This window comes from Canis lupus, chromosome 37, assembly GCF_048164855.1.
Source record: "Canis lupus baileyi chromosome 37, mCanLup2.hap1, whole genome shotgun sequence".
In the NCBI taxonomy this organism is placed as follows: domain Eukaryota; kingdom Metazoa; phylum Chordata; class Mammalia; order Carnivora; family Canidae; genus Canis; species Canis lupus.
In genome coordinates this window covers 690,503-712,688 of record NC_132874.1, presented here as the reverse complement: position 1 = coordinate 712,688, position 22,186 = coordinate 690,503, and the positions used below count along the sequence as shown (strand labels likewise).

General features: G+C 45.3%; 3 non-coding genes and 1 pseudogene across 3 annotated transcripts; 1 reads left to right on the top strand and 3 right to left on the bottom strand.

Moving 5' to 3' along the window:
• Nucleotides 1-530: 530 nt before the first annotated feature.
• Nucleotides 531-602, bottom strand: TRNAA-AGC (transfer RNA alanine (anticodon AGC)). The gene has a single exon. It is a non-coding gene; the product is annotated as a tRNA-Ala (tRNA).
• A 1,149-nt stretch (nucleotides 603-1,751) lies between these two features.
• On the bottom strand, nucleotides 1,752-2,276 carry LOC140626348 (ATP synthase F(0) complex subunit C1, mitochondrial pseudogene; annotated as a pseudogene).
• A 6,773-nt stretch (nucleotides 2,277-9,049) lies between these two features.
• TRNAA-AGC (transfer RNA alanine (anticodon AGC)) lies at nucleotides 9,050-9,121 on the bottom strand. Its single transcript has one exon. It is a non-coding gene; the product is annotated as a tRNA-Ala (tRNA).
• Nucleotides 9,122-17,317: 8,196 nt separating this feature from the next.
• TRNAR-CCG (transfer RNA arginine (anticodon CCG)) lies at nucleotides 17,318-17,390 on the top strand. Its single transcript has one exon. It is a non-coding gene; the product is annotated as a tRNA-Arg (tRNA).
• Nucleotides 17,391-22,186: the final 4,796 nt, after the last annotated feature.

Genomic DNA, 22,186 nt, shown 5'->3' with positions numbered 1-22,186 from the left:
CCAGGTTCTAGTTCAGAAGGTCCGGAGTGGAGGGGACACCCGCATTTCCACCCAGCTCTCAGATGCCACCCACTGTTGGTCCAGGGATCGCGCTGATGGAGGGCGCACCAGCCTTGGGTCGAATGACCTTTGCAAGTCACCGCAGCATCTAGTTCATGGCAGTCCTCGGTTAGGATCTAGGACAGAACCAACCTGGACATCAGTGTGACTGTTGGGATCCTGGGCAAACGCCTCCCGGCGGCGCGGCACCTGCGTGGACGGCAGCAGACGCAGTGACTGTGGCACCACGGCCAGGAACCAAAGGACCCGGGAAAGTGGCCTGAGCGCCTGTGTTTCTCTCCTTGGGCCTTTCCGTCCTCAGCTCTCCTTTCCTGCTCTTAATCCCGCAAAATGAAGCCAAGGCTGCTGCGCGGTCTTGCCCGCCACCTGCCTGCCCGCTCCCCCCGCCCCCAGCCCACCCGGCGTGGCCGAGCCAGGATAGCGCGGGGCCGGCAGCACTGGTACCGGCAGCAAAGAGGCAGGAACAAAAGTGGAGGTGCCGGGGATTGAACCCGGGGCCTCGTGCATGCTAAGCACGCGCTCTACCACTGAGCTACACCCCCGCAGGAGAGCCGCGGCGCGCCAAGTGTATTTAAGGGGAGTGCAGGCTCTTGGGCGGGCTTCTGCAGAAGCAGCTCGGGTCCCAAGTCCACTCTGCCGCATCCCGCTCTTTCTGAGCCTCAGCTCCAGGACCTGAGTCTGTCGCTGCAGGAGTAAAGCGCGTCCCAGACCGAAGGCCCGTGAGCGTCCTGGGTCTGTCCCCTTCCGGTTCGCGGTCTCCTCGCTCTGCTTTCCCGGCTTTCCAGGTCGCCGGAAAGCCACAAAGCATCCTGCGGAGACGCAGAGATAACGCCTGGGCATCGCCTGGGCATCGCCTGGGCACCGCCTGAGCTCGGGAGCGCCGCCCCGGGGTCCCCCCGCCCCCGAGACCACGCGGGGCAGTGCACCTGTCCGGCACACCTGCGCGCCTCCCGCACCGCGCGGGGCTGGCAGGTCCACCGCCGTGGAGAAGCCGCTCGCTCCTAACACGATGTGGTTCCCCAAGGGCTTCTCTAATTAGAGACTAGAAGGACCTTAGTGACCGTGAGAAATACATGAACCAAATACCCAGCTCAAGGCTTTGGAAAATGAACAACAAAATAAACCAGAGGAACAAAATAAACTGAAAGAAGGAAGGACTACTAAAGACAAACGCAGAAACTGAGTTTTAAGAAGGGAAATAATTTTTTTAAAAAGCTAGACGTTTGAAAAGGCAACCAAATAGATGAACCTCTAGCTAACCTAATTAAGAAAAGAGAAAATTAGTACAAATATATAGCATTAGAACTGACTGGAGAAAGTAACCAAGAAAAGAGCTTTTTAAAAAATCATGCTAAACACTATAGCACAACTCAGCATATGATTTGAAAATTTAGATGAAGTGGATTTGGTACATACAGCTTATCCAAATTAGCCCTTGTAGAGACAGAAGGTAAACAGATCATTATTTTAGAAAAATAGAGAAAATAGTTGAATAGGCATGCCCCCCAAAAGGGTGCGGAGCAAAAATATTTTCAGAAGCAAATTCTACCAAACTGTTAAACATCAGAAAATCATGATGCTATTTAGATTATTTAAAGCATAGAAAACGAAGAAAATCTTCCTTTTTTTTTTTTTTTTTTAAAGAGAAACGTTGTGTTTAATGATAAAGCTTAACACACTCCAGCACCAGGCATGGCCTGAAGTTGAAGCAGCAGAGACGGGTAGGTGACCCTATGGAGCCTCACATGGCAAAGAAGATGAGGAAGGCGACTATCAAACAGAAGAGCCCCATGGCCTCAGACAGGGCAAAGCCCAGAATGGCATAGGAGAAGAGCTGCTGCTTGAGAGATGGGTTCCTGGCATAGCCAATGATCAAGCTGCCAAACACCGTCCCAATACCAGCCCCTGAACCAGCCACACCAACTGTGGCAGCCCCAGCGCCAATAAACTTGGCTGCTGTGTCAATGTCCCAGGAGACAACACTGGTCTGGAACTCCTGTCGGGCCACCTGGAGTGGGGAGCTGCTGCAGGATGGCTGTTTAGATGGGATCTCTGGCCTACTCAAGCAGGAGGCAAAGGCCTGATTAGATCCCTGGTACAGCAGCCGATCAGAGCCGTAGGAATGAGTAATGCCCCGGTGGTCTGCATTTTCCCAGTCTGCACTCCCACAGCCCCGCGGCTCCTAATCCGATCACGGCGCTTGCCCGGCTCAAGGTGACTGATCAAAAATCTTCCTATTTGTTAGATAAAGTGAGTCTAACATTTACAGGCTTTTTCCGTTTGCACCAATAATTAAAAATATTTCACTTAATACAGGATATCCAACTGGGGTTTACTCCAGAAATGCAGAGATCTCTCATTATTAAGAAAGACATCAACAAAGATTCCCTTCTCCACCCTCCAGCCCTCCTTTTCAAATAGGCCTGGACCTTTAGGCTTCTGTTTTCATCTCTGCACCATTCAGCTTTAGCAAAAATCCTTAGCTGGGCTAGCTGGATCCCCCCACCCTTCATATCTGATCACCCTCAATATCTAACTGAGTTCCTCATCCTCTGCACTCCCCTAGGGATGTATGATCACCTTGGCCCATTTCCAGCAAGAATCCTCATAGGTCCAATAGCCAGAATTCACCCCCCTAAGCCTGATGTTTCCTCTTAGTGATTTCCACTAATGGACTCCTACCCCACTCTTGGCTATAAATTCCCACTTACCAAATATTGTATGTGGAATTGGACCCAGTTCTATACTGAGGCCTCTTTCCCCCTATTACAATATTCCCATATGAAATCTGGTTTTCCTGCTTTAGCTCCTACCCAGCTCTGGCTTATCTTGAACAACATTAATATAGACCATCTTGTTGATAGAGGAGAGGAGAAAAAAACATATACAATTATCTCTATAGGTTCAGAAAAGCACTTGACAAAAATCAACATATATTTAATACTGTAGTGTGTTCAATAGTGTCCAATACTTCACATCTACTTGCAACCTGAAACTGTGACCTTATTTTGAAATAGGGTCTTTGTAGATGCAACTAGTTAGGAGGGGAGCATGTTGGCATGCTGAGCCCTAGGGCATGGTGAGCCCTAAATCCACTGATTGAAGTCCTTATAAGAGGAATGTGCAGATACAGAGATACACAGAGAGAAGGAGGCCATACACAATGCAGGAGAGACGACATAGAAGAGTGCCAGAAGCCTCCAGAAACTAAGATGAGGCAAAGAAGGAGTCTTCTCTAGAGACTCAGAAGGAAGATAACCCTGATGACACCTTGATTTTGGACTTCTGGCCTAAAGAACGCTGAGAGAATAAATCTGTGTTGTTTTAAGCCATCCAGTTTGTGGTAATTTGTGGCGGTAGCCCTAATAAACTAACACAAACATGCTGAAAGCACTCAATAAAATAAGAATTGATGGACACTCCTCAGCTGTCCTGTTTTTTGGTGTCATAATCCTCATGTTTTCTAAACACCCCTCCTATTCCACTTTACATTGAATCTGTGTGGTTATAGAAAATAAAATAACTATATGGAGCAGATATGAGACTTTGATAATATAGAGGACAGAAATCCAAGGGCCTCTTTCACTGGGTCGGAGCCTCCATGTCTCCGGGCCTTAACTGAAAATCCGGAATGTGTTGGAAATAATTTGGTTGAGGAAGAGAAAATCATTGATTCTATATACTTGGTTCTATGCAACTGTTTCAACCAAAAAGGAAAAAAAAAATTCAGAGGTGGCAAAAGTTTTGTTGCCTTTCTGTTTTCTGGTAAACCACTAAAAGGAGATTCTGATTTAAAACTCACGTGTTCAAAAAAATAAAAAATAAAAAAAATAAAACTCACGTGTTCCTCTTTAGACTAAGTGGCCTGAAGCATGGCTTAAAGTAGGAGAGGAGCTGCTTTAACACACTAGGTTCAGTCAGCAGAGCAGTTGACTTTTGATCTTGGGGTCCTACGTTCGAGCCCCACATTGCAGATGGAGATTACTTTAAAAAATAATACAAACATAGTGATTAGAAGGGACATCTGCACCCCAGTGTTTATAGCAGCAATGTCCACAGTAGCCAAACTATGGAAAGAGCCCAGATGTCCATCAATAGATGAATGGATAAAGAAGATGTGATATATATATGAATATTACTGAGCCATCAGAAAGAATGAGATCTTGCCATTTGCTACAACGTGGATGGAATGTTGAGTAATATGCTGAGAGAAATAAGTCAGAGAAAGACAAATACCATATGATCTCACTCGCATGTATAATTTAGGAAACAAAGCAGATGAACATAGAGGAAGGAAGGGAAAAATAAAACGAGGAAATCAGAGAGGGAGACAAACCATGAGAGACTCTTAATCATAGGAAACAAACTGAGGGTTGCTGGAGGGGAGTGGGGGTAGGGGGATGGGGTCACTGAGGGATGGGCATGAAGTAGGGGATGTGATGTGATGAGCACTGGGTGTTACATGGAACTGATGAATTCCTAAACTCTATCCCTGAAACTAATAATAGACTATATGTTAACTAAATTGAATCTAAATAAAGAAGTTTTAAAATAAAAAAAAAATTTAAATCTTAAAAAAAAAAAAACCAAAGCACTAGATTCCTCTGACTTGGCTGTCCTCATCATTTAGAACTGACTACTTGTCTTAGGTTGGTGCGTTGGCTCGCCTGAGCAGTTGTCCTTAGGCTGTAGTACCTGCTTCTCTTTAGTGCCAGGATGGTGTACATAGTGGTCTTCCCAAAGGAAAGCTTAGTACCAGTAAAACACAGTTCAGAGGAGAGGAGGGAAGTAGTGAGACAGAAAAATCTTCCTCTGATTCACCAGTTTTTGTCAGCTATGAAAAGACACGGAACATATGATCAAGAATATGTCAAAGTGGAAGCTCTAAAACAGAATCCTCTTAGGATCCATGCTAGAAGGGGCATGTTGCCTGTGCTGACTGCCTCGCTTTTCAGAGGCAAAGGTCTATGAGGTCAGGCATGAGTGTATTTACAAGCTGGTGAAGGAGACAGAGGGAACCAGAGTTATGTACTAATAATAAGAGGATACTAGCCAGCCTCACTGATCTCTTTATCAGCGAAAGGCAGGATGCATCTTGACTGCTGTGTGCTGACTGATACTCCCCCTAAACAACTGTGATGTGTTGATGGTTCATTATCTTTAAAAATTCAAGGTATACTTTTGTGTTGGAGGTGCTGTAACTTCTTTACATTCAGTAAAGGAAGCTACCTATCCCTTTGCCAACATCTACTGAGATGACAGGACCCATAGTTCTAACGTGAGTGGGATAACCTGCTAAAAGTTTAAGGGTGAACATCTGTACTGAGTACAGGTGACTTTAGACTGTGATTTTGAAATGCTATATGGATACACAGGGATTTTTTTCAATTGACATAGAGTTGAGACATAATATCACAGTAGTTTCAGGTGTACAAGTGATTTGACAACTGTACGTGACGCTACGCTCACCACAATGGAAGAAACACAGACATTTTTAACTTTCTGAAGACCTTAATTAGAAATTGAAGGTGCACCTGCGTGGTTGAGTTGCAGATTTGAGACCTTGGTATTGGGGTCGTGAGTTCAAGCCCTGAGTTTGGGGTCCACACTGAGCATGGGCCTACTTTTAAAAACTGGAAAAAAAATTAATGATTAGAGGAAACTCAACATCTGAGAAAAGCTCAATTCTGAATGTTGAAACCTATTCCAAAGTTAGACCTTTTGAAGCTAAAGAAAATGCCCTGGACAATTACTCCCGGGATTGTAAAAACAGTTTCTCCATGTGACTTTGGCCATCTTATGCTCTTGCGGGGGCGCCTGCATCATTCTCCAGAACTCTAATGAGTCTTACACGAAATTGCTCAAAATGGCAAGGACAAATTCCTCCAAACTTTCCAGTTATTGTTAGGAAAAGTTTACCCAAGAAGCTCTGGATGACTGAATCTTTTCTATTTATCATAAACCCCCTATCAAAAACAAAACAAAACTAAAGCTCTAATGAAATTCTTAAGATCCTCCCATTAAAACATACATTTCATTGTCCTCATTCTCAAAACTGAGAAAGTAGCTCAAATTAAATTTATGGTTTTTTAAATCTACATTTTCCACTCTCCAGAAGAACTTTATCCTAAAATTCTACCTTTAGTTCTATTTATTATTTTTATTTTAAAGATTTTATTTATTTATTCATGAGAGACACAGAGAAAGAAAGAGAGAGAGAGGCACAGAGAGACACAGGCAGAGGGAGAAGCAGGCTCCATGCCTGACACGGGACCAGCCCAGCCGAGCCCAGGGCTCCAGGATCACGCCCTGAGCCAAAGGCGGCGCTAAGTCGCTGAGCCACCTGGGCTGCCCCCTTTAGTCCTATTTAGAGATAAATTGAGGCATATGAAAATTTTTAAGAGTTATTTGAGCAAAAATGGATTCAGATCAGCGAGCAACCCCCTGGAAGTGGTTGGGAGTGCTCCGCTGACACAGGGTCCGGGGAGAGACTTGACAGAGAAGGCGCAGAAGTAAAGAAAGGCGGTTATTTGCCTATAAAGCTACATTGGCTGTTTGCGATGGATTGTTTTTATTGTTTCTGTTTCCTTGAAGCATATTGAGGCTCCGTTTTAATCTGCTTACATGGGCATTAGAGCCTCCTCCATCTGCTGGACTCCTTGTTTAATTGATTTAAGAGTCCTAAGATAATATGATCTATGCCACAGAATCCTACAAACCCTTACCACAGAACATCATTAGAAAACTGTGTACAATTTCGATTGATTTCTCCCTCTGGCAGATTCTACTCTGTTACTGATGGAGTTCAGGACATGCTATTCTAACATGTCATTCTTGGGCATATTAAATTTTTGAAGCTGAAGGAATCTGAGAAAATGGCAAAAGCAGAAAGGTCACTCTGATCTCCCTTATTGCCCTTCCTCCCTGAAACAGGTCATAAAAGGGGACCTGTCAGAGATGCCCTCCCTATGATGGAAAGGAGAGTCATTCCTTCGAAAGTCAATGGGATGCCAAAAAGACTCCTAAAACACAAGCCTTGCTAAGTTTCCCCCAATTTACTACAATTACCTCATATTCCTCCATGACTGCCCCCTTTGCACCAAACCTAGCATAAAATACTCAGGTCTGTTTCTTTGTGCCTTCATTTCCTTGGGAAGGCTCTCATGTCACAGTGTCATGTAAAACTTCTATTAAATAAATGTCCATGTTTTTTTCCTGTTAATCTATCTTTGTCGTTTTGATGTTCAGACCCAGCCAGGAACCCTAAGAGAGTTGAGGAAATCTTTTTCCTCCCCTACATAACCTTCTAATTTTGCAAGTATTGTCACAATCCAATGTCAAGTATATAGTCCTGTGTCCAGGAGGGGCAAGATGTATTTCCAAAAGAGACACTACCAGACACACGCATAGAAGAGTCAGGAAGCTGGGGATTTTGGAAAAGACAGCCTGTTGGGTTAACCACAGAACTACATTGGAAATGAATGGTTAAACACAAATATCCCCTTAAACTCTGGAGCATCCACTCAGTACCATGTTTACCCCTGGTAAGAGGTGCATGTGCCCTGGGGCCTCTCCTAGCCACCTATCTTCCTGTGGATATGGAGTCCACACTGTATTTACTGGGGTTCCCAGAATTCGCTGCCTAAGCAGCCTGCTGGTCCCTTCTTCCAGAGCATGCATCAGGCCTCTTTCCTGGGGCCATCCTTCCGAGGGCAGACCATTCGTGCTCCTCGGCCTTGGAGCTGGCCCTGGACTGGCTCTGCCAGGAGCGTGTTGCAGCTTGGAAGTGTATATCTTGAGATATTCATACACGCAGGTACAAAGCCCTTCAAAATGTGGGATGGAGCAGTAAGAAAGGAGAATGGGGGTTGTATCATTATCATAATGAAATATGAATAATGAAATATCATTATTATTTTCAGATTTCTCTCCTCGATGTATCTTTCAAAATTAGCCAAGCAGGTGCTCCTTCAAGTCACTCAGATAATGAGAGAATTTATGTAACACAACAAAGAACTTTTTATCTAGATCCGAAGCTTACTTTACGTTTTAAAAGTTCCTGTAAGAAATATCAGAAAGGGAGACAGAACATGAAAGACTCTGGGAAACGAGCTAGGGGTGGTGGAAGGGGAGGAGGGCGGGGGTGGGGGTGACTGGGTGGCGGGCACTGAGGGGGGCACTTGAGGGGATGAGCACTGGGTGTTATTCTGTATGTTGGCAAATTGAACACCAACAAAAAATAAATTCATAAACAACAACAACAACAACAACGAAAGTTCCTGTTATTTTTTTATTTTTATTTTATTTTATTTTATTATTTTATTTATTTATTTATTATTTATTATTTATTATTATTTATTATATAAATATATATTTATATATATAAATATATATTTTATATATAAATATATAAATTATTATTTATTATTTATTATTTATTTATTTATTATTAATTATTTTATTTATTTATTTTTTTTTGAAAGTTCCTGTTATTAAGGTCAGGAACGACGGGTCAAAGGAATACACAAGAGTAACAGCGGAGGGAGGGGCTGGGGGGCGGGCACGAGCCGCGGGGGAAGGTGCGCCACACCTGTGGTTGGGAGCGTGCGCTGAGGACCAGCAGGCCCTGGCCGGCCCGGGACAGCTCCGACCGGAGCCTGTGCGCTGCGCCCCTGCTTTTCTTGCCGACTCTTACCCTCTGTGCGTCTTCTCTTCGGTGATAGCGCGGAATGTTTGAAACCGCTGGGGTGCGCTGGGCACCTCCGTGCGTGCTGATCCTCGGGGTCGGGGAATCCTCCAGGAGCCGGTGAAGGTGCCTGCAACCCGGGCCTGCCGGGTGCTGCCCGGGGCCTGCTGCGGAGACGCGCTCGTCCTCCTTGTTCTTCGTGTGAGTTCAAAGACCTGCAAGAGGAGGAAAGGACAAGAAAAGGAACAAGCAGCAAACAAGCTTAAGAAACGACGAGCGGCCTGGAAGTAGCTTAAGTAAAAGTGGAGGTGCCGGGGATTGAACCCGGGGCCTCGTGCATGCTAAGCACGCGCTCTACCACTGAGCTACACCCCCTAGCGCTGGGGAGGCGCTCGGAAATTCTCCTATGGCTCCTCGCGAGGGTTTCGCAGGGGAAACCAATCCAGGGACTGTCCCTGCGCCCTAGAGTCCGCCCTGCGGCCGAGCTGGGAGGAGAGCTCGGTACCTGCGACTGCGCTCCCCGGTCCTCCGCGGACCGCACAGCAGTCACCACCTGCCGCGGGATGCGCAGCCGGGCCCGGGAGCCGGAGGGGGCCTGCTGAGCGCCCGGGGGGTCCCTCCCTCCCTCCCGGGGAGCCCCGCCCCCACCCCCGCGCAGCGACCCCTGTGGCGCCCCCTGTCCGGCCGCGGCCCGCGCAGATGCAAGGAACGAGGCTCGAGCTGCAAACGCGTGAACCCTGCATCCTTGAGACCAAATCCTTGGATGGGGCCCGGGGCCCCGCTCCGCAGTGCATCCCTGCGCAGGTGGGCTGTGTCCGGTTGAAGACAGTCAAGCCCCACAGACTCAAGACGGCTCTTCATCTGCTCCTTAATTCACTGCCGCAAGAATCTGGCGGAAGTCAGGAAGACGGCCACCACGCACACAACTTTGTTCTTTTTTTTTTTCTTTTTTTTAACATAAGAAAGACTTCCCTGCTCTTCGAGCAGCGACTCTTCCCGTCTTCTTGTGAGCTTCCTTCCCTCCCTCTGAGTCCTAAGTGTTCACCTCCGAAGACCTGCTCCTTCCTGCTCCCCTGTCACCCACCCTAGGTGTCTGGGTGTGTCTGGGTCTCGGGCAGGGAAACCAACCCGAGTGGGTGGGCGGCAGGGCGGGGTGGAGCTGGGCTCCCCGACCCCTGGGCTGAGGCCGCTGGGGCAGCGGGACACCGACGCCGCCTGCTCACTTGCCCTGTGGAATGTTTAGTTGTGACTCTTGGGCAGAGAGGGACAAATACGTATGCTTCACAAGATTCCCAGAAAAAACCGAAGTTTCTAAATGTAGGCATCGAGGTATATTGTACTTAGAGGGTCCAAGGTTCGAGTTCTCTCCGTGGGCATCACGAGATGTCTCTCTCCCGAGCCTACAGCCATCAAGCCGGGACCCAGCTCTGGAGGCTCCCCTTACACTGGCCCTGGCATGCCAGCTGCAGGCCAGAAACACTTCTGAAGAGCAGAATTGGGGGTTAAAGGGAGAGCCAGGGTGGCCTTAGGATTGCAGAACGGTTCAGGGTTTTGTGGATCAGGAACCCTGTTCTGCCCTCTAGGGAAGGAGGCCTGGTGCGTGGTACCAGCTCAAGGTCTCCACTAGCAGAGGCTTTAGAGACGGGAAGAATAGGATCTTCTGAACAGGAGACGGAAAGTGGAACAGGATTTAGTGTGTTGATGGATTTGACAAGAGCGTGCACTCAAGGAATACACACAGAGCTTGACTAATGTGGTTGTCCTCATCTTTCCCCAAGCTAGTAAGCTGGGAGCAGTAGCATTTCTGCTTATTTGTTTATGGTCAGGGGGGATCCAGAAGATGAAACAAGTTTGGTTTTGAACAAGGATTTTTAGACACGTATGGGACGGCCTCCTGGAGGTGTCTGATAAGCACTATGATGGAGGGATCTGGACCTCTGCAGAGACCTCAGATCTAGAGATTTTTATTTTTTATGTCTGCAGAAGAGACTGCCCATGAAAAATAGACATTATTTGCTCTTCCAGGGCCAAATCATAAACACATTTCCTTTTTTTTTAAAAAAAGATTTTATTTATTTATTTATTTGAGAAGAAGAGACAGCAAGCACTAGTTGGGGGAGGAATAGAGGGAGAGGGAGAAACAGACTCTCCACTGAGCGGGTAGCTCCAGGACACTGAGATCAGGACCTGAGCCAAAATCAAGAGTCGGTGGCTTAAAAGGACTAGCCACCCAGGTGCCCCCATAAGGACATTTCTTAACCAGTCCTCCAAGTTCTTTCTGCATCTACTCTCCTAATCAGCAGGCAGACTTAGAAACCATGTATTGAAGATGGTAAGCAACACACTGAAAGGTACTGGGTCCTTGACCTGTTGATTGAAGGAACACCCCACTGATCAGGAACCTTCATTCTCTACTGTATGTGTACAAGAAATACATTTCCTTCTGCTTAAGCCATTATATATTGGGGGGTTGTTTTGGTTTCACAGCACTTAGCATGATCTTAACTAATTCATCTTTGTTCTGTAAATTCACAACCCTTAATTCTAGGGACATATTTTAAATTTTTCTCTGATAATTTTCTTTTTCCTTCTTTTTTTTTTTTCTTTTCCTTCTTAAAGATTTTATTTATGATAGAGCACACAACAAGCAGGAGGAGGGAAGAGAGAGAAGCAGGCTCCCCATTGAGCAGGTAGTGTGATGCAGGGCAGGATCCCAGAACCCTGTGATCACAATCCAAGCTGAAGGCAGGTGCTCAAGCGACTGAGCCATGATAACTTTCTTTTGGTTCTTTCTTCTTCTTCTGTCTTCCCATTGTCTTTCTTTTCCTGTTTAGAATTCCTATTAGTTTGTTGTTGCTACCTGGAATCATCTCTGAATTTCTTTACTTTCCATTGCTGTGTCTTTGTTTTACTGTAAGAGAAATTTCCTCAGCTTTAGAGAACCATTCCCACATGGAACTCACTCATTGAAAGCTCCTTGCAAAGACCCAAGCAGGAAAGTGGGAGGTATTGATTCCACCCCACCTGCACTTCCACCACCCCAGCTCCATGTTAGGGGAAGAGTGAAGGAAATTCTTAGAAATCCCTGTCCAGACAACTAGGTATTTTTATTTCTGACTTGATTTATTTTGACTCTTTCTGCATCTGTAAGAGTATTCGCAAGTGCTAAAGAAACTGAGGGAATTAAAATCATCCTGGAATTCTTTCAAATAACTTTTCTATTATTCCCTTCTTCACACATAAACACTTGTGGAAATAGCTTTCCAAGCTCAGTTAGAGCCACTCCTGCCAGGGAGTGCCATGTTAGCAAACTGAAAATTAGGTAATTTCCATGTCCCTGTGAATGACCTGCATGGCCAGGACTGCAGAACAGTTGGGCCATCGTTTACCAAATGTCCAGCCACCTCTGGGCTTTTTCATCCCGAATAAGGTTGATGTGGTCCCAGCCAATCAGCAATTCCCCCCCCCTTCCTTATTGTTTGTACTTTCTTCTATAAAAGCTTCCTGTCTTTTACCTCATTTTTCAATTCTCTGAAAGGAGACTGTCCATTGAAGAGTTAGAGTTTGTTTGTATAACCTACATGGTTTTCTTTAATCACTTTTTAAACCCCAGAAAGGCAAGGATTGGCCACCATCTTGAATGCAGCAAGAGGACTTGGAGCTTCGAGCCCATGGACTTCTATAAACTTCCAACCATACTTCCCTCACTGGCCAACTTTTTTTCACTCTCTCTTCCTACTATGTTATGGAAGAGTGGAAATGCAGTTCATGTATGGAAAAACTTAAGGGGCACCTGGGGGGGCTCAGTGGGTTAAGCATCTGACCCTCGATTTTGTCTCAGGTCATGACCTCAGGGTCTAGAGATTGAGCCCCACGTCCAGGGCTCCCCACTCAGTGCAGAGTCGGCTTGGGATTCTCTCCTCTCCCTCCGCCCCTCCCCTGATCTCTCTCAAATAAATAAATCTTTAAAAAAATACAAATCTTCCAGCATTTCCAAATGTAACAACAGTTTGAAAAATATGCTTAGCATTGCCAACAATCAGTTGTGAGGCTAAAGAAAAAAGAAAGAAAATACTTTTTCTAAACTATATTTTAAAAATATAGTTTTCAAACATGTTAGAGGAAAGATTGAGTTATAGATCACTATAGAAAGTAATATTACAAAATTGCTGTTATAGGAAAGGTAATAAAAAAATAATGCAGCCAAATAACATAGGAAAGCCACAAAGGTCTATTAGTAAGTTGACTTTTTGTGATGTTTGTGGAATTCACCCACTTTTTAAAATTTGCAATTTGTTTCAATTTATTTTTTATTCTAAATAAATATTTACTTTCATAGTAATTTTGTATTCACAGTTTTGTATTTTTTCTTAAAGATGGCCCCCAATATTATATAAGTTTTGGGTTCCTTAAGACATGGATCTGCTCTACCACCAAATTTTAAAAATCACACATTTACCCCAAACATTGGGATGTTGAAGCAAAACACTATGATTAAGAGAGTTATATAAGGACTTGAGACATTGAGTGCTGTGACAGCCAGGTGCTAAGTGCTGGGCTTGAACTCTACCAGGGCTGCCCTCTGCAAGCTTGAGTCCTGCTCACAGCAACTCCACTTCCTAACCTAGCCTGCTGATAAGAATTATTTGTGGCCAAGGAACCACTAACTGTGTTGGAAAAGACGATACTAGTACCATTAGTAGCACACCCCTTCCTTGTGCCCAATATTACTCAGCAGGCCCTATGTCCATAGGGCCAATTTGAATCTCAGCATTCTGACCTCAGTTTTGACTGTTCTTTCCTTGCTAGAGGAGAACAGTCTCAAAGCTGAGGTACTCCAACTTAAAATAATTTCTTTTTGGGGCAGCTTGGGTGGCTCAGCGGTTTAGCGCTGCCTTCAGCCCAGGATGTGATCCTGGAGACCCGGAATCAAGTCCCATTTCAGGCTCCCTGTGTGGAGCCTGCTTCTCCCTCTGCCTGTGTCTCTGCCTCTCTCTCTCCTCTCTGTGTAATTTCTTATTGGACAATTCTGTAACCCAAAAGGAAAATAAATCTGAAACTATTGGTTTTCATGGAACTTGAGCTGCTCCTAATTATCCTCAACTCATTCCATCAGTAGTTTGCAAGTGCCTGATCTGAGCAGCTTTGAATCTTGCATAGAACCCAAAACGTATTCAGGATATAGTAACAATTTTCAGAAATCCTCGAGCAGCTGGTTAAAGAAAAGCAATGTGGTCACCTAAAATGATGGCAGGCTTTGAAATAACATTATCTACACTGCCAATACCATTTAAGCTGTCTTGCAGTATATTTGTTTTAAATTAAGTTTTCTTCATAGGGGAAGGGAAGGAAAAATAAAATAAGATAAAAATAGAGAGGGAGGCAAACCACAGGAGACTCTTAATTCTAGGAAACAAACTAAAGGGGATCCCTGGGTCTCAGCGGTTTAGCGCCTGCCTTTGGCCCAGGGTGCGGAGTCCTGGGATCAAGTCCTGGGATGGAGTCCCACATCGGCCTCCCTGCATGGAGCCTGCTTCTCCCTCTGCCTATGTTTCTGCCGCCCCCCTCCACCCCGTGTGTCTCTCATGAATGAATAAATAAAATCTTAAAAAAGAAACAAAGGGTCGGGTCGCCGGAAGCGAGTGGGCTGGGGGATGGGGTAACTGGGTGATGGGGCGTGAAGGAGGGCACGTGATAGAATGAGCACTGGGTGTTATATAAGACTGATGAATCACTAAATTTTACCCCTGAAACTAATAATACAGTATATGTTAACTGAACTGAAGTAAAGAATTTTTTAAAAATTAAAAAGTTAAGTTTTGCAATTCATTTAAAGTAGCTAGTGTAACCTTGACCCCAAAACTTTCCAAAGCTGAATGAAAAGGAATCAAAAGACCAATCTCATTCATGTGTATTGTTGCAAAAACTATGAATACAATCTTGGCATGTTAAAGTGAACAGCATATTGAGCTAATATTTTTCCAGGAACATGAGAATGATTTATCACCAGGAAAAAATTCCATTATTAAGATGAATTAATAGCTTGAAAGAGAAAAAAATGAAATTATCTCAGTTGATGTCAAAGGAATTTGGAAAAATTCAAAGTCCAAATTGGTACAGTTACTATGTAAAACAGTATAGACGGTCCTCAAAAATTAAGAACAGAATCACCATATGATCCAGCAATTCCACTTCAGGATTTTTATCCAAAGAAAGCAAAAACAGTAATTTGAAAAAATATCTGCACCCCTATGTTTATTGCAGCATTACTTACAATAGCCAAGATATGAGGAAAAAAGTGTATGTATCCATTGACAGATGAATGGATGAAGAAAATGTGGCATGTGGATAGAATGGAGTATAGTCCAGGCATTAAGAAAAGGAAATCCTGCCATTTCTGACAACACGGATAGACTCTGAGGCCTTTACGTGAAATGGAATGAATCAGAGAGACACAAATATCATATGATCTCATTTATATGTAGAATATAAAACCAAAGCAAAACAATCCAAAAAACCCTCATACATATAGAGAAAATCCCAGAGAATCCACTAAAGAGTTTAGACTTCAGAAGTTTGTTATGTCCTCTAGAATGTGACCACTTATTCCCAACTTGGTTCTGTAGCCCACCTTCTAATTTCTAAATTTGCTTGCTAGGGAATATTAAGGTTCTTTCTGTCTGTATTTTCACTCTTTACCAAAATATTATCAATAAAGTCAGAAACCCTAGCATGTTGTCTTAGAATTATGTGTCAAGGGTTTTGTTTCTGCCTTTTGGGCCCTAACAGAACTGGCGGGTGTATAGTTTGCTGAGCCATGTCACTCCTCCTCCCTGCCCCCAGCATTTACCCCCATTACCCCTTCAGAGAAAAGCTCCCAGATTTGAAACCATAGGTTCCTGTTTCAGTGGAAAGCAACATCCCCTTGCCTACCTAAGGGAGAGATAGAGAGAAGTTCGGATCCAATAGATTTAGAGAGAATGCGTGAAGCTTTATTTCGGTGAGGTCTGTGGCAAGTGGGCCCAGCCATCTCTTACATCACTAAAAACAAGATGGATTCATCCTCCCTGTCCATGCAGCCTCCCCGGGGCTCTGCCAATGCCAGCAGTCTGGGAGGCCCATCTAACAAAAGATCACCTCATGCAAAAAATCCATACAATGTCTTTAATAACTGAAATAGTCCAGTGGGCAGAGCATTAGACTGAAGATTTGAGGATTCGGGGTTAGATCTTACATTTCACTGAAATTCTTTCCTTGTGACTGTAGTCCAAGAGTAGTTGACTGAGGACCCTCCCCTCCTTGAAGAAATCAATATTTTAGGGTGACAATGCATCCTGAATGGGAGCGGTAAATCTTTCCTATTTTATCCGGGGGACATGGTGGGTTCAGGGCACCTTGGCAGGTACAGTGTCTCAACCTGGAGGAAGGAATCTGAGAAAAAGCAGAAGCGGGAAGGTCACTCTGAGCTTCCTCCCACCCCTGAAACAGGAGAGAAAACCATCAAGTGAAATGACCCTCCCCCTGCTGAGAGGAGAGGAGCCTCCTGATCTCAGGAAAAGAGAGAAATCAAGAGGAATCCTAAGGAACAGGACTTGCTGAGTTTCCCCCAATTTACTACTCTGCATACTTTTTGGCCTACAGTATTTCTCTCCAGCTGCCCACCGTGCATCAGGCCCAGCATAGAAACACGCAGGTCTTCATTTCCTCAGGAAGGCTCCCGTGTCACCCCAAAGCTTATTCTGGACCGAGCGGGGGACCCACATAGGGTCACTTTGTCCCGCCCTCCCTCCACGACCTTCCTAAAAGTGCACCGGGGTCCTGCGTGGTCGGGACCGGCGGGCGGGGCAGGGCAGAGCACGAGTCGGGGAGGCAGGTGTTGGGGGAGGGCACGCGTCCCCCGCCCGCCCCTTGCCCCTCTCGGGCCCAGCGCGGCCCCGCAGAGCATCGCCCCTACCCGCGCCCCGGTCCCCGAGTGAAGGATGGGGCAGAATGTGGGCTGGGCGCCACCCCTCGGGGAAGACACTGCAGGCGAGAACCGGAGAGACGCGGGCGAGGCTGGCCCCGCGGGAGAGTGAGACGCGTGGGGGGGGGGGCTTTGCTTCCAACGACCTGTCATTTGGAGGGACCAACACCGCCACGTCCACGGACGATCGGGTTGGGCGAGTCACACTGTCCTGTACGCGCGCATCCTGGTGACTGTGAAGCTCGTCCCCAAACTGCTGGGGATCGAGGCGCAGGCCAGCCAGGGCACGCGGGCACCCGGGAGAGGGCGTCCTGGCCGGGGCCCTCCGGAGCGCGCGGGCACCGAGCGGCCCGCCCCGCCCGCCCCTCCCCGTGTCGCCCCGGCAGGTGGCAGCTCGGCCGCTCACCTGCGCGCCTGCGGTGTGGCGCGCGCCCCGCACCCGGCCGGCCTCTGCGCGGGCCCCGGGCTCTGCAGGCACCTCCGCGGTGCGCGCAGCTGACCTCCCACGGGGGCCTGCGGGGAGCAGCACCCACAGATGAGGCCGCGGGGGGACCCGCCCCACCACTGCACACCGTTTTTTAGTGACTGCGGCAGCCCGCCCGCTAGCCGGCCGCGTGGCCTAATGGATAAGGCGTCTGATTCCGGATCAGAAGATTGAGGGTTCGAGTCCCTTCGTGGTCGCTGTTTTCCTCCCATCCCAGGGCAGCCTTTTCCTTTTCATCGGACGAGCGCGCGGAGTGTGCGTCCCGTGCCAGGGCTTCACACGGGGCGGAGCTGCGGGTGTGTACGCGAGGACCTTGCTTTCTAGTAGACCTAGCAGGTGACCTCAAGTCAGGAGAAATACACTGGCTGAAATTTGTTTCAGGTCCTAGCACGAGGTAAGGAACTGGCCGAGATCAAGGAGAGGGAGGAGGGTGCTCCAGGCAAAGTATTCCCAGCAGAAGGAAAAACTGCCAACTCGTTGAGAACCTAGAGGCACCTGGTCTTCCCGAACTCAGATTACTGAACTTCTGGGGGGAGGGAGGAGGAAGGGTTCCCTTAAAAAATCAGCAGAAAGGGGTACAGGTGAGTTGAATTTCTAGGAACAAGATCTCTGACTAGGATTCCTTATGACTGTGGCTTTGCACATGGTTTGAAATCAGTGTTCCCCAGATTTCCATAGCTCCCATAAACACAACACGACCTCCCAAATAATCATCTCAGAGAGAAGCCTTAAAGACAGAAGCTGCAAAAGGCTTTTACCCTAAACTGAACTGTCCTCCTGAAACATCGCTAGTAGTTCAGTCATGATAGGTTCATTTTTAGCAAGAGTGCGAATCCCATAAATGGATCTGAGCAGCAGAGAGGTTCCTCAAAAAGTTAAAAATAGTACCATTAAAAAAAAAATCCAGCAATTCCACTTCTGAGTATATACTGAAGAATGAAAGCAGTGTCTCAAAGATATATTTGCACGCCCATGTTCATAGCGGGGTTATTCACAATAACCAAGCAGCGAAAGAAACCCAGATATCCTTGGAAGAATAAACGGGTGAACAAAGTGTATATACATACAATGGAATATTACTCTGTCTTAAAAAGGAAGGAAATCCTGTAACATACTACAACATGGATGAACCTTAAGGTTGATAGTTAAGTGAAATAAGCCAGTCACAAAAAGACAAATACTGTATGATTCCATTTACACAAAGTATCTAAAATAGTCCAATTCACAGAAAGAAAGTAGACTGGTAGTCATCATTGTGTGGGGGAAAGTGAAATGGGGAATCATTTAATCGGTATAAAGTTTCAATTTTGCAAGATAAAAAGAGTTCTGGCGATCTATTGCACAATATGAATATACTTAACACTACTTAGAAATGGTTAAGATGGAAAACTTTATGGTTTTTTTGGGGGGGGTTAAATCATAACTAAAAATACACATAAATATACATCTTTTAAAAAAATATACATCTTTTTAAAAATTCATTTGGGAAAAAAAAATTCATTTGGGGGCACCTTGGTGGCTCAGTGGTTGAGCATCTGCCTTTGGCTCAGGGCATGATCCCAGGGTCCTGGGATTGAGTCCCACATCACACTCCCTGCAGGGACCCTGCTTCTCCCTCTGCCTGTGTGTCTCTCTCTCTGTGTCTCTCATGAATAAATTTAAAAAAATCTTTAAAATTGATTTTAAAAAAAATTTTATTTAAAATTGATTTTAAAAAGATTTTTAAAAATCTTTAAAATTTAAAAAAAATCCACCCGGGATCCCTGGGTGGCTTAGCAGTTTAGTGCCTGCCTTCGGCCCAGGGCATGATCCTGGAGTCCCAGGATAAAGTCCTACATTTGGCTCCCTGCATGGAGTCTGCTTCTCCCTCTGTCTGTGTCTCTGCTTCTCTCTGTGTCTCTCATGAATAAATAAATAAAATCTTTAAAAAGAATAAGTATTATTATTCCTTGTTGGAAAAGACAGAAGTGGGCATTAAAATGGTATTGCTTTCTTCTGTCCAAGGTAATATCCTGAGCCAAAGGCAGATGCTCAACTACTGAGCCACTACTGTGATTGTTGAGTCTAGGGCAGTTCTATTTTTAACTTTTTGAGGAGCCTCCAGACTGTTTTCCACGGTGGCTGCACCAATTTGCATTCCCACCAGTGCACAGGGTTCCTTTTTCTCCACATCCTTGCCAACACTTGTTTCTGTGTTTCTCCAAATCTTTGCCAACACTTGTTGTTTCTGTGTTTTTTATTTTAGCCATTCTGACAGGTGTCAGGTGATAACTCATTATGGTTTTGATTTGCATTTCCCTGATGGTCAGTGATGTTGAGCAACTTTTTATGTGTCTCTTAGCCATCTGTACGTCTTTTTTGGAGAATGTTTGTTCATGTCTTCTTGCCCTTTTTTTTTTCTAAAAATTTTATTTATTTATTCATGAGAGACAGAGAGAGAGGCAGAGACACAGGCAGAGGGAGAAGCAGGCTCCCTGCAGGGGGCCTGATGCAGAACTCGATCCAAGGACCCCGAGATCATGCCCTGAGTCGAAGGCAGATGTTCAAACACTGAGACACCCAGGGTGCCCTCTTCTGCCCATTTTTAAATTGGATTTTTTTGTTTTTTGGTCTGGACTCTCACTTCTATTCCATTCGTCTGTCTGTCCACCCTTATGTCAGTACCACACAGCTTTGGTTACCTTAGCTTTTACTAACCTTTGAGATCAGGAGGTGTGAGTCCTCCACGTTTGTTCCTTTTCAAGATTGCTTCAGCAATTCATATTGAAATTTATTTATTTTTTTAAAAGATTTTATTTACTTATTCATAGACGCAGAGAGAGAGAGAGAGGCAGAGACACAGGCAGAGGGAGAAGGAGAAGCAGGCTCCATGCAGGGAGCCCGATGTGGGACTCGATCCCCAGTCTCCAGAATCACACCCCAGGCTGCAGGCGGCGCCAAACCGCTGCGCCACCGGGCTGCCCCATATTGAAATTATAATATGAGTGGAAAGAATGCCTTTTTCTTTTCTGCAAAAAAAGGTAGTGGGGGTATGCCTGGGTGGCTCAGCGGTTGAGCGTCTGCCTTCGGCTCCGGGTGTGATCCTGGAGTTCTGGGATCCCATCAAGTCCCACATCGGGCTCCCCACAGGGAGCCTGCTTCTCCCTCTGCCTGTGTCTCTGCCTCTCTCTGTGTCTCTCATGAATAAGTAAATAAAATCTCAAAAAAAAAAAAAGTTGTTGGAATCTTGATAGTGATTATATTGATCTGTAGACCACTTTGGTAGTATTAACATCTTAACAAGATTTGTCTTCCTATTTAGGAACATGGGCTGTCCTCTTTGGGTCCTCTTTAATTTCTTTCAGGAATGTTTTATAGGTTTTAGTGTACAAGTCTTTCATCACCTTGGCTGTATTCATTCCCAGGTATTTTATTATTTAAATGTTATTATAATTGGGATTGCTTTCTTAATTTTCTTTATGGATTGCTGTTCATTGCTGGTAGATAGAAACAGAACTGATTTTTGTGTGATTGTCTTGTCCTCTGCAACCTTGCTGAGCTCATTTGTTAGTTCCTGTGGGTTCTTTGGATCATGTCCTCATGAATAGAGACAGTATTATTATTTCCTTTTTTAAAGGTTTTATTTATTATGAGAGAGAGAGAGAGAGAGTGAGAGAGAGAAGCAGAAGCAGAGGGAGAAGCAGAAGGAGAAGCAGGCTCCATGCAGGGAGCCTGACCTGGGACTCGATCCTGGATCACGTCCTGGGCTGAAGGCGGTGCTAAACCGCTGAGCCACCTAAAGATCCCCTATTATTTCCTTTCTAAAACGATGTAACTTTTTCTTATTTCTAATTTCTAATCGGATGCCTCACATTGATTTTTCTGCTCTAATTGCTCTGGCTAGAACATTCAGTACGACGTTGACGAACATAGTAGCATAGTAATGAAAAAGGCATCCTTGTCTCATTCTTGATCTTAGGGAGAAAACTTTTTCAGTGTTTCAACATTGAGGATGATGTTCACTGTGGGTTTTCCATAAATGTCTTTTATCATGCTGAGGAAGGGGATGCTCTTTTCTGTGGTGAGTCACTGTCTCAAAAGGGCGATATTCTTAACAAAACTGGATAAAATGGAGTTAAATAGGAATATTGTGTCATTTCAACAAATTCCACATCAAATTTATTTAAAAGTTGAAGGATGGGATCCCTGGGTGACACAGCGGTTTGGCGCCTGCCTTTGGCCCAGGGTGCGATCCTGGAGACCTGGGATCGAATCCCACGTTGGGCTCCCGGTGCATGGAGCCTGCTTCTCCCTCTGCCTGTGTCTCTGCCCCTCTCTCTCTCTCTCTATGTGACTATCATAAATAAATAGAAATTTAAAAAAAATGTTGAAAGATTCCAGAGCAAAGGACTTAGCTGAATTCTCTACTGAAGAGTCCTGGCCTAATGATTCCGAGAGAAATCCAGTTTGGATCCTTGTATTGTGGTTTTCCTAGGAGCCCTCTGCTGCTGGAACACATGTATCTCATTCACACTCGCTCATTGATAGAGGTATCAGGCCTGTGTTGTAGGGTTGTTTTGGCCTGTCTTCTACACCTACTTTCTATGCTGACTATTCTGCCTTTTTTTTTTTTTAAGTATCTTCATTTTTCGTTAAGCTGGAGCTTTCCACAATTCAGTTGAATTTTAACTTGACTTTTTAAATTTTTATTTTATTTATTCATTACAAAGAGAGAGAGAGTCAGAGGGAGAAGCAGGCTCCATGCAGGGAGCCCGACGCGGGACTCGATCCCAGGTCTCCAGGATCACGCCCTGGGCTGAAGGCGGCGCTAAACCACTGAGCCACCCTAACTTGACTTTTTGAATCTTTGACATGTTTTACCCTGGGGCACATTGGCTTCACAATGATAATAACTTAAGGATGAATAACGTTAGGATGAAAATTTGCCATTCTGAGGATACCTTAATCAAACCTGCATTTACTGCTTGATTTAATTTTTATTTTTTTTTCCTTT